This window comes from Macrobrachium nipponense, chromosome 36 (assembly GCF_015104395.2).
Source record: "Macrobrachium nipponense isolate FS-2020 chromosome 36, ASM1510439v2, whole genome shotgun sequence".
Lineage (NCBI taxonomy): Eukaryota > Metazoa > Arthropoda > Malacostraca > Decapoda > Palaemonidae > Macrobrachium > Macrobrachium nipponense.
The window spans coordinates 13,151,938-13,162,950 of record NC_087220.1 but is presented as its reverse complement, the minus strand read 5'-3'; the positions used below and the strand labels follow the sequence as shown (position 1 = coordinate 13,162,950).

The 11,013-nt window shown below is 35.6% G+C and overlaps 1 long non-coding RNA gene across 1 annotated transcript; it reads right to left on the bottom strand.

Annotated features, from left to right (window-relative positions):
- Positions 1-252: 252 nt before the first annotated feature.
- Positions 253-1,871, bottom strand: LOC135203273 (uncharacterized). The gene is made up of 3 exons (XR_010311893.1): positions 1,740-1,871; positions 986-1,170; positions 253-300 (listed from the first exon to the last, which is right to left on the bottom strand). It is a non-coding gene; the product is annotated as an uncharacterized LOC135203273 (long non-coding RNA).
- Positions 1,872-11,013: the final 9,142 nt, after the last annotated feature.

Below are 11,013 nucleotides of genomic sequence, written 5' to 3'. Positions count from 1 at the left end.
GTAATTATTATGAGATTTAGTCTTGGTGTATCCGTTTCCCTGAAGTACGCTGGAGAGAGTGTATGTTTGTGCGATATTCCCAGATACAAACATCATCATATTTCATTTGCTTCGTAGGTACATAACTGGTGCGTATGCGTGTTTATTCGCAAGCGCTATGTGCTCGTCATTTTAGTTTTAAACAGGGAAACAAACTTACGACTCCATAAATACCGACGTCAAGTTGCTCTCCCGAAGGCGAAGCCGGTCATGAATGTGGCAGGATAAACGCAGACCCCTTCGCCCGTGAAGGATTGGCCTCTGTTGGGCGATAAAGACGACGCTGTTGCCTACACAAAGGTATATAGAATAAGGGACCCATTCTATCTACCTCCGTCTACACAAGTCGAGAGATACTGTTCAGATATTGAAGTCACAGCTAAGAGGAGGATTGATGAATTAAACACGAATTGTATTATTTCTCTTTCAAAGGCCTTTGCTTTTCTTGTGTGTGTGTGTGTGTGTGTGTGTCTTTTATTTGTACGTATCATAAATGTCACTCGGAAGATGGGGTGACAAGTGGCAAAATCATGAAATTTGACAGTTTGACAACATTAATTTGTAACAGCTGGTGACCATTAAGTATCAAAATTAAACGTTTTAGGGCAGATGAAATCGAACAAATTTATGACTATAATGACATAAGCTTTGATGACATGTAATTAATAATGTTACCATATAAGAGAAAACGGTTTTATATTGTTAGGGGAGACACGAATAATCTTGTCCTGTACTGATGTCAGTAACTTAATTAGGCAGAGATGTCGCTGCGCTGTTTGCTTTCATTGGCAAGAAAGCTTTTGGGGCAAATGTAGACATTCATTCAGTTTCGGTTTTAATGGGAAACTCCGGAATCTTTCTCCCTCGTACATTTTTGCGTATTTCAGAGCATGGAATCCCCTTCTGAGATTGCACAAATGTCACTATACAAAACAAGCAGACTCACGTGTACACAGTCCAAGCGCTTGTACCCGTGACCACAATCGAAGAAACTTGAAGGTCAAGCTCTCCCAGGGTGGCCGTGTCGTTCGTTCCGAAAATCTCCCTTCCGGTGAAGTACTGCCCTTCGTAGATGTTCCAGATGTCGGCGTTCAGGATGTCCCTGTGGCCGGTGAAGCGGGCTGAAGATGCCTGGGAAGGGGCCTTGAATAAATACAGATTCCAGCGTGAATCTGTCATAGGTTTTCGAGTTATTTGCTTGGATGAATTGCCTTGATGGGATAATAATTTTAATTTTGTGGTACTTTTATTCGTAATGGGTTACACGGAGAAGGTTTTCGTTGATTCCGTGGTGGATTATCCCGTCAAACTGTAGAAGTTTACTATAAATTCGTTGGGTTGAAAAGTGGACGGAATGTTTGTTGTTACTTTAAAGCAGTGATTTCAGTCAGTCGCCATAGTGTTGTGCCGTTAGCTTAAGCGGTGCATCGAGTAAGCTTTACTTTTATTGTATCTGTTGAGGCAATGAAAATCGTACTGCTTCCAATGTGGATTTTTACAGGAGTATTCAATTGATTCCACTGAATTGAAAGTGCAAGAATTATTGTTTGCATACGGATACTGTTAACAGTTAGGAAAGTAGCAGAAAAAAAGGCTTATCTGGTATATTTCTGTTAGTTTGGGATCATTTCGGTTTTAAACTATACTGTAAGGCACTTGGTTATTGAGATGTCATTTCAAAAAAATGGTAGCTTGCTTACCATATTTCTGAACTTAGTGGGAAAGTCCGTTGAATATTCTATGCCGTGCACATAATGAATCTTTCCTTGGAATTCCTTGTTGTAATCTTTATTTTCGTAATAAATCCACCTGTAATATCATTATATAATTACACAATATGCTCAAAAATCACCCATTGAAATACAGGGAAATAATGTTAAAGAACTTACCACTTGCATTGTAGGTCGTTATGTTATACTACTTAAAAACACGTGTAATTATGTTAATGTAAAAAATCATATTTGATTGCAAGATACGAAGATCTTGAAAGCGACAACTCTTGAGATGATAAGAAATTGGGGAAATTATCAAGTAATCCCCATTGAAGTATAGGCGGTGATGGAGTTTGCTCTTGCATAAGCTGTGAAATGCAGTTCATTGTTTATGGTTTTGACGAATTAGTTTGTGAAATATGTGCCATTACGTCAGGTGTTATAGAATCTCATCCTTTTATAGGAATCTGGAATCTTTTTAGCAGAGAGAGAGAGAGAGAGAGAGAGAGAGAGAGAGCATCAAAAAGATCTGTGAGACTTACATGCCAGTTTTGATGGACACTTTCAATGTCATCGTCGATTCCTTTGGTCGGTACAAGTCTGGGGTGTAAGTGTAGAGCTCTCGAAGTCCCCAAGTTGTAAGTCTTGCGGAACACCTTTGTGTAAAGACCATTAGAAGCCTGGGATGTTCGAAGCTGTAAGAAACTGGCGCTTTAAGTAAACTCGTAAGAGCGTGAGTTGCGAATGACAAAATGTGTAGAATAAGATTTCAGCTTAGTTATATTTTCAGATAGCTTATTTTTTCAAGTAGTATTTGACGATTCTTGTATAATAAAGGGCGTACTAATCACTGGTTTTACAAAAGAAATTGAGGCAAGCACAAAAATACCCGTTTTTTACCTAATTTGGGGGGTGCTGAATTCAATTTGAAATCCGTTTTTACTCATCACCTCTAGTTATCTATTCCTGTTTTATCTGTTATAAGCTGCTGCTACTCTGAAATGTGCACATATATTCTCTGTTTATACTAAAAATGAGACTTATTTAAAAGCCAGAAAACTAGAGGTGATAGAGCAAACTATTTTATAAGTTTGAATTCAACACACCCAACAAATTAGCAAAAAAAACACCTATCCCCATTCTGCCCCCAGACCAAATTTTTTTTTTTTTTTTTTTTTTTTTTTTTTTTGTTTTTTTTTTTTTTTTTTTTTTTTTTTTTTTAACCATATTTTAACCTACTTCCTTTGACCCTGACCCCTAAATCCTAGAACCCATGATAGGATTAGAACCCAAACGGTAAAAAATATTACGAAATACGACATTGAACTTTATTATACACATGTGGGTTGGCAGCAATACTATTCAGAAATGTCAAGGATATTCATTTTGAAGGAATTGCCTTAGAGAAGGGTAAGATTATAGGAAATACCTAAAACCCCCACTTAGCTGTGACCAAAATTTGAATGAGGGTGTAAAAACTGTACGGGCAACCCACCAAAGAACTCATACATCTTTCACCAGAAAGGTCCCAGACAGATAAATACTGGATTTCAGAATCGGGAAACAGACCTCCGTATCTTAGATGCAGAAAGAAGTCGCCAAAAACTGATGTGGAGTATATTCGAGACAGAAAGACTTCTTAGTTTCCAAGCCCCATCGTATCCCGCTTTGCCTCAGGATGGTTCAGTAATAGATGTATATTTCCAAAATATTGAGCATATTTTGGTTTTATGCAACATGAAGTGTGATCTGGCGATTTCTTTAAAAGTATCTTTGAAATGAAACTTACGTTTTGGCTGCAGTAATCATAACAGTTAGCGCCAAGTGACATATATCGAAGGGACTCCATGATGGATGGTCGTTTTTTGTTTTCCTAAATTGACTGCGTCAGCCGCTGCCGTGCTACCCCTTTTTATATAGAATTCTGCTCCGAGAATATTTCAAACAGCATCTGGTACACTGTTTCAGAGAGTGATAGGGGTGGGAGCAGTCGGGGGTTTTCGATAAGCTAAGTTCTGGGCTATGCATTAGGAGGAAATTCTTCTAAATCGTAGTAGAATGAAACGGATTTTATATATATATATATATATATATATAATATATATATATATATATATATATATATATATATATATATATATTTGTAACTTTTCGAATGGTTATCGAGATTTTTTAAATTTATTTTTGTTCTTTCAAGGAACTCCCTATCTAACTGATAAAATGTTGTTATTAATTACTCCCCATTGTTATTACTGTTGGTCGTATTTTTTTGCGTGTGCGTTTTATTTATTTTTTTTTTTTTCTTATGCGGCTTTTATGCAAGTTCGAATGTGATTTTGACAGTCGGTAGTGAGAGTTTATCTGATAACCTCTGTAAAAAGAGTACTGTTGATGTTATAAATTCATTAACGTTATAGCCTTCGTTTAACACAATGGAAAATAAATCAACATTTTGCAGATATTAAGATAAGGATTAGGCGACATCCAGGCCATTTGTATCTGACTTATTCTGATTACCGGGTGAAGATTATTCGATAACTCCCTAAAAAGCAGGGCATGTTTTCAACGTTCTGTCAATGGGTGTGCTGAAAATTCACTAGGTGTGTGTCCGCAAAAAAGGACCGGGTGTGGGAAAGGCAACATTGTCGCCGCTGTGTGGAATAGTTCATATCGACCTTGAGAAATTATCTCAAAGCGTGGCACATGAAGGGCAGTTACTTGTAGCCTGATAGAGAGAGTAAGTGTTTTTCCTCTGAGTTGGATGACCGTGAACAAGGGGTGGAATATATGAAAAATGAAATTAACAGTTATTCTCATCAAGTTTATCTGCAAAAGCTGGTTCACGCGCGTGTACGTGCATCTATTTCTGTCTATAATTGAACTGAACTTCGAGAGGTTGTTGATAAGAGGAGTTTGTGTCCAAGGCATAATTTTCTTTCATGCTGTATGACCTCATCTCTCCTCTCTCTCCTCTCTCTCTCTCTCTGTGTTCATCTCTCTCTCTCTCTCGGATAGTGTTACAATAGTTTAAATTTATAAATTTATCTAATAAGTCATGAAATGCAAACCTGCGTCATCAGTGAATCTGACATTGCGTTTGCATTAGGAAATTACCGATAGGTTCACTATTTAATTTCATGCAATTGAAAAAGTCTTGTAATGAGTATTATATATTTGTGTGTGTGACTATAGCATTTGTTTAGCATTTATGTCCAGAATATCATACTATAGTTGTATCATTTATCTTTCGGGTCAATGAGTTGAAAGTGCGTTTTTATTTATAAAATCCCTAGAGTAATCCTACAAATGGAGTAGTTGAAACTTATTGTTTTGTCTTAGCCACAAGATTTCATCAATTAGGTCAGCTGCCATTTGTGACAGTGTCACATGAGAAAACTTTTTATTTTTGTTTTATATATACTTTTAGTATCTCCTAAGAACTGTAAACAAGTAGCCAAAATGTGGGGGCAAGATGGTAGACGCTTTAATGTTCTTTGGATAAAACTGGGAAGTTCTGTTTGTATGCGTAAGTTTAGCTCCTCTGAGAATCGCTGAAAGTTTGCACAGGAAGAAAGTGGTTTAGAAAAACAATCATAGCATTGTCAGGCTCATAAGTTTGCTTATGAATGTTCTAACCATTTTCAGTTTCTGCAAAAGAAAAACCATTGAGATGCATTCGTCTGTTCGTTCGCACTTTATCTGACCCCCACCCTTAGATCTTAAAAACTAACTGGGTGGGGGCTAGAGTGCTGGAAACTGGTATAGTTATCAACTTATCATCCACCCTCCCAAACATCGGGGGAAGGAGGATCCATTTCGGATGGTGCTGAAACGAACTGACGAGAGAAGCGAGGATCCATTTCCGATGGGTCTGAACAACTGACGAGTGAAGCAGAGGATCCTTTCCGGATGGTATTGAAACAACTGACAAAAAAGAAAAGCAGAGGATCCATTTTTCCGGATGGGTCTGAAACAAACTGACGATAGAAGCGAATGTAGATTCGAAGAAACTTCTCTATGCTCACCGGCGGCATATATATTACTCATCACGGCTAATTTCATCAGCTGTGACTGGAATATTTTCTGTACCATCTTAATTGTTCACATTATATTATAATAACATGTATGGATGGTTTTTTTCTCAGCTGCCTATAGCGTTTGATCTGTCTCCTATATTTTACATATAGATTTTCTGACATTTTTTTCCCAACAATCTTTGGTGAATTTTCCTCCGATAAGGAAATGTTATGGGAGGGTGGGGGTCGGCCGGAGGACTGCGAGAGGGGATGATTAAATTATCAGCCTTTGGGTCACCATGGGTTGACTAGGTCTTGTCTACCAAGTGCAGGAACTTCGCCCAGGAGGCAACCGTGACAGGAATCATTCGTCCCTGATCACTTTTCAGGGAGGTTTATTATGTGCTTAATATTCCCAATGCACAATACTCGTGTTTTTAATTATTTGTAATGAACAAGATACGCTAAAATAAAAGTCCATAATACCGGGAGAAAGTTTGCCTTAATCAATTTTAATATATATTTGTAAAAATGCACTCCCTTCATCGATTAGTAGGAAACTTTCTTATGCCTTACAGAAATATGACAAATTACCTTTACAATTGCATATACTTGAACTTCAGTCCTTCCAGTGTTTCGTAATACAATTACGCCAAATCTAACAATTGTTTTATCAATCTGCCAATACACGTTCAAGGGACATTTTACCTTAATTGTTGCTTATATTTGCATTCAGTTTATTTCAGTGGTTTTGCTTTCATTTTAAAGGTGAGGCCATTCGCCAAATACGTAGTATTTTCAGTGACTTGCCATAAAGATATCTGGATTTTGTAATTTGTCCATGCAAATCAGTAATAAATTACCATTCCATTGATGATAGTTAATTTATTAGTTTTTGTATCAGTTGCTAGTCAGTAAAAGTGTAAAGAAACGATTTGAATAAGTTATGTATATCTTAGTGTTACCAGACTAATGAGCTGATTAACCAACTCTCCTAGGGCTGGCCCGACTGATTAGATATGTTTAGTGTTTAGAATCCAATTGCACTAACAAAATATAGTAATATGGTCCATTTTATATATTTTTTTTTTTTACTAAGGAATGGACTTTCGACAAGCCGATCGGTATTTATCTTCCAAACACAAAGATTTAATCAGACCAATTCAGACATATTTCATTTCAAGCGATGTCAAGCATTAGTTAGGATGAACAACTCATTCCTTCATTATCTAAAACAAATAAGAAAATTAATCATTGCCTTGCGAAAATATTCTATCCAATCCACAAAACGTTAAGCTTTGTATAACCTGTGATCTATCTCCAAAATAAGATAATTTTATTACAGAGAAGGAGTGAAGCTATTGTCTATAATAAGTATACTTTAAACAATATCTCACAATAACCATTAACCCCAAAAAGAAATTCCCTTGACTTTTTTAGTTCCCTTGTGAGCTAGAACAATGCCTTCGACACTTATTGAGGTGACAGGAAACTTAGTCGGGAAAAGCAATTGTCTCACAGTCACCAAGGAACACCCAAACACAAAGGGATCGGATCTATTTCCCAATATTTGCTGCTGATAGGTTCGTCATCGGGTGGTGAAGTCCTCCATCAGATTATCGTTTGAGGGTCAAGAGTTCCTTTTAACGTCACAATATTTTATAGTAAAATATCAAGCTGCGTTTATTTGACTGTCTGAAGGAGAAACAAAATAACCTAACAAGAAAAAAAAGTTTTAAACAGCCATGCAGACTGCAAATTTATAGCCATTCGTGGTTACGGACTGAGATTTTTCCCTCATCAGAGTCGGAGAGTTTTGAGAAAGTTTGTCATGAAATATGTGATTAGTAAAACAACCGGAAATTTTTCACACCTTTTTACTGTCAATTTCCAGATTCAGCGCTGAAAGACCTCATAGATCCCAGTGCTTGGTCTTTTGCCTCAGTTTTATACTCACAGTGTATTCGAAACGAATTGTAAACTGTGTATTTGAGTGATGTCAAAAGTTTTATTTAGTAATCATACATCTTTTATTTAGCAATCTAATAGATTTCGTTTGATATAATAATCGGCAAGGTCAATGATTTTCTGTTTTAATGTGACTATTTATTCAACCGACTCAAGAATACTGCACCGTCGTAGAGAATACTTATAAGAAGCTTTAAAAATTATTGTGATCGAACACCGTTTTCCGAAATGAGAAAACGATCGATCACATAATTAAAGCTTCTTATAATTATTCTCTACGACGGTGCAGTATTTTTCCTTGAAGTCGGTTGAATAAATTAGTCCATTAAAACAAGAAAATCATTGACCTTGCCGTTTATTATATCAACGAAATCTTATTATGATTGCTAAATAAAAGATCTGATTGCTAAATAAAACTTTTTGACATCACTCAAATACCACAGTTTTACAATTCGTTTCGAATACAATGTTGAGTATAAAATTGAGGCCAAAGACCAAGCACTGGACCTGAGGTTGGGTCTTTCAGCGCTTGAAATGGAAATTGACAGTAAAAGGTGTGAAAATTCCGGTTGTTTTTACTAATCACATATTCATGACAAACTTTCTCAAAACTCTCCGACTCTGACGAGGGAAAATCTCAGTCCGTAACCACGAATGGCTATAAATTTGCAGTCTGCATGGCTGTTAAAACTTTTCTTGTTAGGCTATTTGTCTCTCTCTCTCTCTCTCTCTCTCTCTCTCTCTCTCTCTCTCTCTCTGAATTACTCTTTTTATTTTACAAGTTACTCTAACCCTAATGACACAAGTTCATTTATGGGTATGGCGAAGATCATTTTTTATTGACTACGTAGGCGCTGGTAGATTTTTTTAAAATATTCTCATTTGAATAAAACATTTATAAAAAAAGATTCACTCCAGCAAATACATTTTATATAGCAGCTTTTGCCATTTACCATTTATCTCTGTGTTTATATATTTATGTCTTTTATTTTTTATTTTTTTCTCTTTGTTTTATTCCTATTTTAAAGATGAGATTTCTTTCAGGATAAGCATAATTTGCTACTTGGTTGGCTTTTATGTATAAAGTATAAATGTTAGAAAATGCATGATTAAGAAATAGGATAATAACCAAAAGTAGACCAAGGGATAGCGGGAAAAACAAATTTAATTCTAGAAGCTTCAAAACAATCTCATGGTAAGAGTTGCATATTCCTCGACTGTAAGTTCTAACGTTCTGGAAGAGACCTCGTCCCTGAGGTCTTAGATTTTTCTAACGGAACTCTTTTTAGTTATTCTGTGGAATTAGAATGAAATCATGCGGAATTCCAAATTCACTCTGCGCTAACTGAACTATCCTTTTCAGGGAAATTTTAGTGATCCCAGATGAAATATAATAAATCAATCATAACAAAGAGATTCAAATAAATGGCAAGTGAGCTACAAAGACTAAAAAGGAGATATGAGCAGATGGTGAACTAAGGCTTCAAAGATTGTAATTGAATTGGTGTTCGAAAAGAAAATAATAATCTACTGAATCTAAAATGGAACGCGATCATGAATGGTTCCTGTTTCTCTGACTGGATCGAGGTTAAGGAACCTATGGAAGTTGTAGACTCATCAAGGCTTTGATATGGAAATGTTCAAGAATTTTCTATATCTGCCCGTCCTTAAGATCAGTGCCTAGATACCAAGACTAGAAGCGATTTTGCTTTCTAATTTGTAGAAAATATGTGCCTCGCCCTTGCAATAAATTTAAAAACGTTCTTCAATAATAATCTCTCTCTCTCTCTCTCTCTCTCTCTCTCTCTCTCTCTCTCCCCTGCCTTTCTAGTCTCAGAGCAAAGTTCCTCCGGAGATGAAGACTGTGTATGGAATTCTTTCCTTCTTCAAGTTTACAGTCGTCTGAAACTACATAATATTAGATGGTATTAAAGGAAAGTAGTGATTTTGGTTGTCATTGACATTTAAAAGTCCTTCTGTCGAATATGCAATAAGGAGAGCATAAACATATCAATTTGATCATTTCAGTTCTATTGGCCTTCCTAGTTCTTCCTTATCACTTACTGTTAAAGTCCCAAGCGTGTTCTTTTCGTGTTCTTTTCGTGACCCTGAAGAACCTTAATCTTCCGCTGAATAAGCTCCTTTCGAGAACTTCTAACTTAAGCTTTCTCTGGTATTCACCAATTGCTTGGACCTGCAAGAAAGACAAACGAAATTCTAAAGTACTAATGTCGATTTAATGAATTTTGCGTTTCTGTTTACAGTATTTCCAGAATATATTTGGTCTACTGGCGAAGGATCAAATAATTCTCGTAACTCGTTATCGAAGAAATTCCAAGTAAATTCCTAAACCATTAGTGATGAAAGGTCTCAAGCAAATGTGTCATTTATATTGCGAATTTAGCAACATTGTTTCCCCGTAAGGATAATTGGTTAACCATCTCATGATTTATTTTATGTTTAGCTTTTTTATTTACGACCAATTGGGTTATTTATATTTTGCCTCTTATTTTTTTCTGGATTTCATGTTAATCACTAGTGAAAATTTTCATATTTTGGTAAAAGCATGAGCCAAAAATATTCAGTTCGATATACCGGTTTCTTGTTTTTATTGTAAATTTTTTATCTTTATAAAATATTCTACAATCATGAGAATAAGGTAAATGGAAACATGTTAGTAAATTATCTGGAACCTGATATAAGGTGCGCCAAATACCTCCCAAGCTAATTTACCAGAAACCAGCAACGTAGACACGAAATTATTTCTGTGTCATGAAAACCAGAAGGATAATTTTAACTGAAGTCGCATATAATCCGGCCAAAACTAAGTAAACGATTTATTTTTGTTGATGAAGCATGATGTGCAGTATTGTTATTGCTATAATAATTTCGAGTGAAACCTTAAGTTTTAATATTTCTCAAAGAATAAAGTAAGGATTGAATTGTTTGATAACAATCGAAATCGATTTCCATAGATAAAAGACAGGAACTGCAACAAGGAAAATAATTATGCTCTGACGGTTTCGGGCGTCCAGTTATACCTGAGTTCCTTGTTTATATATATATATATATATATATATATATATATATATATATATATATATATATATATATATATATATATATATATTTTATATGGCTGGTAAAAATGTTCTGTAACAACAGAATTCCATCTAATAAAAGGAGCCCATAAAAACACCAAAATTTAGAGAGAAAAGTACTATATTTCAGAGACTGCTGTCTATCTCTTCAGGTATATGAATAAGAAAAGTTTACAG